Genomic DNA, 6,811 nt, shown 5'->3' on the forward strand with positions numbered 1-6,811 from the left:
ACCAAGCCTTTATCAAGGAGCATAAATAATAATCTTGCATGTACGCCCCTGTAATCTTAAATCGTTAGCCTAAGTACATATACAATTCGCAATGTTAAATAGTTCGTAATAAAACACATTTAATTAACAACAATAATGATATGATTAATTATATTTGCTACCAACGAGTGCTTTGCGCAAATATATATTTTCTATGAACTGTTTAGATCAACTTAAAGATTTCTAGAAAAAAAATAATGTAGTTTCTTTAAGTAGGGAGAGTTTGTGGGCTATGCACGTAAAAATCATGGACTTAATACATGTAATTTTACAACGAAAAAGAATGTCATTCATAAGTGTGTGTAATATTTACATGGATTTATTACAAAGGTAAAGTTCTTTTGTCGGAAAACGGTAGCTATTATAAATGAATACACAATGTCTAGGTACTGTAAGATGATAACACGTTCATTTAGATAAAGATAAAAAGAAGAAAGAAAAAGGAACACAGTTGTTTCTTCTATTGCATAACTTATGCTAGTTAAATTTAGACATAATAATGCCGGTAAATTTACTTAAATTAGAAAGAGTATTTTCATTTCTACTTGATAATATTCTCGCAAAACAATGGACGGTATCTGAAATATTAATTTGATGTAGGAGGGAATTTCTTTCTGTATTAAAGAAGGAGCATTTAAGTAAATAATGTTGCTCCGAGCCTATACTCCGGAGTTACAGAGTCTACACGTGCTATCTAGAAAAGCGGTTCGCCGTCCCCAATGCGCTGTTTCAATTGGTAAACAGTTATTACATGTACGAAATCTGAATAAGGTTATGTAGCTTTCATTTGGGAGTATATTGAAATATGTCTCGTATTCTAAAGTGTTTTTAAATGAGCTGTAAATTCTACCTTTATTCGACGCTTGTAAATCATTATACCAACTTTGTTTAAATTGATCAATTAAAGTTTGTTTTACAATTTTGTGGATATTTTTATGCACTAAAATTTGCTGGTTTTGCCAAATATCAGGTCTTCCTACATTAACGAGAATCTCTTTAATTTTACTTGTCAATTTAAATCCAGTATCATTCCGATTTAACATGTAATTGTAAATTTTAACGGATAGTTTATTTTCATTTCCAAGCACTAAACGTGACCAAAAAGAGATCATTTTAGCATATACGCTGTGGCGCCGTTATATGTCGCAACACCGCTAAATGTCGCATTTACCGCTAAATGTCGCACCATTGCCGCTAAATGTCGCAACCGCCGCTAAATGTCGCAAAATCATTTGCCGTTAAATGTCGCAATGTTAACGTTATATGTCGCACGGATTTCCCCTACCGTTAAATGTCGCAACACTATCGTTAAATGTCGCAAGATGTTGAACTCGAGTTTTATATAAATCAGCGGATCTGTGGATTTTACAGATACAGCGAGTGTTGTATTCTTACGCATTTTACAAAACTTTTTCTTACTCATACTATGTTGTTATTGGTGGTGGTCGTGTTGGCGGCGGTGGCAGCGGCCGCGGCGGCGAAATTAAAACGCTTTTTAAGGCAAAACTTAGAAGAATTAAAATTACCTCTTATGAAAAAGGTAACAGAAATATTTCATGGATTTTTTTGGTTGAAATTTATGGAAAAATATACTGAAAAACATTACAAAAGGAAAAAAAGATATTTCAGACGTATGTATAAGTTACCTGCCCCTGAGATTACCCCAAATAAGTGGCTTGCCCGGCTATAGACTACACGTGAAAATCAAATAAAAAAAAACAAAAAAAATATAGAATTCTGTACCAGTCCTATCAATGACATTGTCAGTGTCAGTTCTAGCTAGGCGCCGTTGAACGTTTTAATAGCCAGAGCAACAGAAATAAATTAGTGTAGATGTGATATATACGCGCTGCATTTTGAACAATCTTATGAATATTTTTTATTTTCTACTTTTGCAATCTGTTTTTTTTTCAATTTTGTTATTTTAGTCTGATGCTGATTTTTTAAAAAATAAGTCAGTGTTCATGTAATTTACTTTTTTTTGTTCACATTTGTTACAATGTCACAAATGTGTTTCCTATTCTAATTAAAATCTGGGACCAAAATTTTATTATTGTTCCAGTTAAAATATACAAACCAGGGTATGAATTTTTTAAAACTAACGCAGAGATATAGATAAATCTACATCTCTAATAAACGTTATTGCTATGACGAAACTGGTAATATCTTTTTCTAAATTTATATACTATTGGATGCACGTTAACTTGTGTGCAAGATTTCAGATTATTCGCTCACTCTATTTTTCCAGTATAAGTGCAAAATGACCCAAAAATGAAAAGTGGTTAAACGCTTTTAAAACCCAAATCGGACAAGAATTACACATAATCGCGGATTTAGATATTACATTGTAATTAAGATCCTTGACAAAATAGAATTTATATCGAAATCAAATCAGAGTACATATATTTATTATATACCTATAAATGAAATATTGAGAAATATTGATGAAATAAAACGCTTATTTTCATTTTCGTACTTCACTGTAAAAAAGGATTTTAGTGAAACATATTTTCTGTGTATTCACTGGTGTCTTGCCGGACTTCTCTCTTTCAAATTTAAGGAATAGTTTTCTAAATTGTAATTTAAGAATAGAGACAAATGTATATAATAAACAAAAAATTCAAGTTTTTTCTATAAATACATGATTTATTTTCATATTGTGGCATGAAAATTATCACATTTCACTCGTGGATACCGCCACTCATGAAATATTTATTCTCATACCACTTGATGAAAATAAATCGTGTATTTACAGAAAAAACTTGAATATCCCCTATACATTTTAACATCTTTTGTATATTTGTCCTGCAGTTTATCTATGTACGAATTTATTTTTTATGTGTTTAGGTTTTAGGACCTCAGTGGAGATCCTTTAATTAAATACCTTAACAAACTTATATATTATAAACCGTTTTTAACTTTAAGGTCCCAGCTTCTTTCAATATTTCATTTTGATACCACTTCCAATTGTTCTTGCGTCTTAATGCCCGAATGACGAATAAAAACTGTTTCGCGCATGTCACGTGATGGTGTGCCAACCACGTTAACTTTTTGGTCCTTCCGAATTATCCAGGCGGGGAACAATAGTTTCATATAAATACATAGCAAATTAAATCGTGTGACTGAAAAGAGGTCGGAAAATGTTTTGCTGGCGTCTTTAACGGATTTGTTTAGTAAAGTTTTTTGGTGAGAATCAATCAGTGGTTAAACATACAAGATTGTCCCCGAGCGCTCAAGATTCATGGTCGAGTGATTTTCCATGCACTTTACTGTTAGCTACATTTGCGTGAAGTTTGTGAGAGGGACGTGACGGAAACAAAAGTATGGCAGATTTGGAATTGTTTCTTTTATTTTAGGACGTCGAAGAACTTAGTATCAATCAAAAATGTAAGTTATTTTATATTTTATTAATAAAAACTATATAGCCGAAACGTAATATTATTACACATGAAAATCGGGAAAGCGTTACTGTTTTTTTTTAGGAAAAAATGTAAATATTTCACAGAAAATTCGGGAAATGTTATTGTATCACATAAAATTTGTAAATTATCAAATATGTTTCGTAGGTACAATTTGTTTGACACAAAGTTAAATTTTCCATGAATATGGACTTTAATTATAAATTAGCATTAATCATAAGGATTATACATGTTAAACTTTTAACAGTTTAATTTTTCATGTGACGTTTCGATCATAGTTATTTTTGACCATTATGATAATTGGCTTATGATATAAAACAAAATACAGATATGAATAATTGATAGTTGGCATATGAGGTCTAACAAAGTATTGACACGGATGATTGACGTGTGATATGTAAAAATGATGGCCATGTTGATGACAATGTTGTTTTGATGAGGACGTCCATGGGTGTTACAGTGATGATGGAATGACGTTGTTCAAGTGAGCATCAGGTAAATTTAGTTATTTAAAGGAACGAGCTTTTTTTAGAAACTAGTTATTATTAGACAAATGAGTTTTAACTTTTCTTCGTAAGTTTTATCAGTTTCAGAACGATGCAAGTAATCATACTATATCGGGCCATGCGTGTGGAACAAGGACAGCACACATTATGCAACATTAAAACAGCATTTACATTTGGAAAATTTGACATTATAAGAAATTTGATATACATATAATACATGTAAATGGTATTATGTCAGTAACTGAAACTGCGTAGAATTACAAAATTTTATTTTAGAAATGAAGATTCTTTGTCAAAATTGAAAACTATGTTTTATGTTTATGTATATTGACGATATTTTGTGTGCATTGTTTATATCGATTTTGGTTGTTTTGGTATCTTTCTCAATTTTTGGAGTTGGTGTGTGATTGGGGTTATTCGATTTTGGTTCGGTGTTTTAGTTTGTCTCTTTGTTGGAGTTGTTTATGAGTGGTATGGTAGTTTTTCTTTGTCTTTGTTGGAGTTGTTAATGTCATTTGTGTGTTATGGTTGCTTTTCTTTGTCGAAAATTCTGGCCTTATTTCTGAATAGTTTGGGAATTGGTGGTCGATAAGACAGTTGATTCTTTGCTGATACATTGTGATCGATTAAAAAATTTCGGATTTTGTTAAACATGTACATGTACTAGTCGAATTATTATTATTCATCATTTCAAATAGTTATATCAATTTCATAAAAATGGGAGACACATTTATAGTTATATTGAATTTTTAGCTGTACAATACCCAATTTTGTATAATAAATTATGTTTAATATTAATGTGATATTTTTGATAATTATATAAATACATAGGTGGAGAATGCGGCAATATATTAAAGATAACATTGATTCTTTTAGATTTAGAACGTGACATTTCTAATAATGATATTCGGGTGTTGAATGCGACATTTTTAACAATTATATATACTGATTATTTTAGATGCAGAATGCGACATTTTAGACTAGTATAATATTATTGTTCTTTGGTTTTTCGTTTGTTTTCAGATGTCGTAAGAAAATATCACTGGATTACTTTTGAAAGACAAGACTAGATAAAATTGTATATTTCTAAATATTACCACTATATAATTCATACTATTGAAGAAAAATGTTTATTGATCATTTAGCAGACGTAAAGCAGGAAATGGCGGGAAGAATCCTAGCAGACGACAGTTGTCGCGCAGATGCAATCATGCACCATATCAGACTGCCCGAAATTACAGGCTGGCCCAGCTCTATACTGGACTCGCTTTCAGCATGTTACAGTAGGGTTTGAAAAAGGAAATCATAACTTTGTAACGTATGTCTTGTCTACTTTTTGAAAAATAAACTTTCGTGTCAATGTAATAATTATGTTGACATATCATTATTGTCTAATGTTTCATAATGAACCATTTTTAGCCCAACTGTTTAAAAAACGAGTAAGGGCTATTTTAGTCACTTGGTCGTCTGTTCTCGTAAAACATTTCGTTTTGCATGTTTTGTGTGTAACTTCCTACCTTAGAATTCATTATGATTGTGTAACGGGGAACATAATCTAAACACCTTTAACTTTAAACTAGATTTTGATTTATATAATTACATGTATGCCACTTAGTCAGCTTGATTTAAAGCAGTCATGTCTAAAATAATAATTTAAGTTTACAATATATTCTTATCAAATGAGCATAATAATGTTGAGTTATGGGTCATTAAGAACATTTCAGTAATTTAAACAAATAACTTACAATTATTTTTAAAATGCTAAAAAATGTAACATTTGTTCGACCATGTTACCAATAGTGTATCTACAGGTAGCAGACGACAATAAATTTTAAAGTGGAAATTTGCGACTTCCGGTGTGTCTGCTACTCGATGTTGTGATCTTAGTTACTTCCCCTGACGTTCAGTATATGAAATGAGGGTCGAGGTAAGTAAAGATATTTTGAAGAAATACAAAATTTAGCTAAACATAGAACAATACATTTTACAGATAAGGCTTTGTGAGTCGCTGATTACACCTTTAACTCCGCAAAATATTTTAAATGGACTTGCCCATCTTCAAATCTGGACAAAACCATTAATCATTTTAAGGGAAAATTTCAAAATATGTCATGTATGTAGTGACTTAATATCGAATAGTGCAGATCATGAGCAGATGTCAAGGATATGCCGACTGGTTTTGGTCGGCACTGGTCGCACGGGTAAATGTATGCTGGCACTAGAAGGCTGAGAGTAAATCAAAATATTGTACCACACAAAATATTCAGAAAGTACTAATTACAGTTTGTCAGGAGAAATGTCTGCCTTGATGTTATTTAATCTAAGAAAAGATTTAGTAATAAATACTAGAACCAATTTCCAAGATATGGAGGCTGGGCAGCACCGCCTGACATAAAAGTGAAATATTCTCAGTTGGAAAACTAGCATGTAATTGTTTAGTTAACACTATCTTTTTTTTAGGTATTTTTATCCTTTTCTATCTCAATCAATATATACATGTAAACAACAAACTCTGATTATTATTTACACCCAAAACAAAGAACTCTGATCATTATTTACACCCAAAACAAACACACATCATTTATCAGCCACTTATATGAAATATCTTTTCACGTATACGTCTTTTATACGAAACAAGACACCTGGCGAGTCCAAGCTCTAACAACTTATGATCAAACAACAATAAAATCACCACAAAATGAAGAACACAAAAAAATGAATATTTTTACAACTCTAAGATACGGTATAAACCACAAACCACATCCAACAATATTAACTTCACACAATCTAATCAGCATCAGAAAACAACTTAAACTAAAGCACCCAATATTTACATATATCCTCAAA

General features: G+C 31.2%; 1 long non-coding RNA gene across 2 annotated transcripts; it reads left to right on the forward strand.

Moving 5' to 3' along the window:
- Positions 1-1,676: 1,676 nt before the first annotated feature.
- LOC132735087 (uncharacterized) lies at positions 1,677-6,034 on the forward strand. Of its 2 annotated transcripts, none has more exons than XR_009626405.1 (4): positions 1,677-3,426; positions 3,804-3,953; positions 5,110-5,282; positions 5,776-6,034. It is a non-coding gene; the product is annotated as an uncharacterized LOC132735087 (long non-coding RNA). The 2 variants fall into 2 exon arrangements; XR_009626404.1 differs by having other exon boundaries at positions 1,680-3,426; positions 3,787-3,953; positions 5,776-6,031.
- Positions 6,035-6,811: the final 777 nt, after the last annotated feature.

Source organism: Ruditapes philippinarum, unplaced genomic scaffold (genome assembly GCF_026571515.1).
Source record: "Ruditapes philippinarum isolate M1 unplaced genomic scaffold, ASM2657151v2 ctg11280_1_1_1_1, whole genome shotgun sequence".
NCBI classification, from domain to species: Eukaryota; Metazoa; Mollusca; class Bivalvia; order Venerida; family Veneridae; genus Ruditapes; species Ruditapes philippinarum.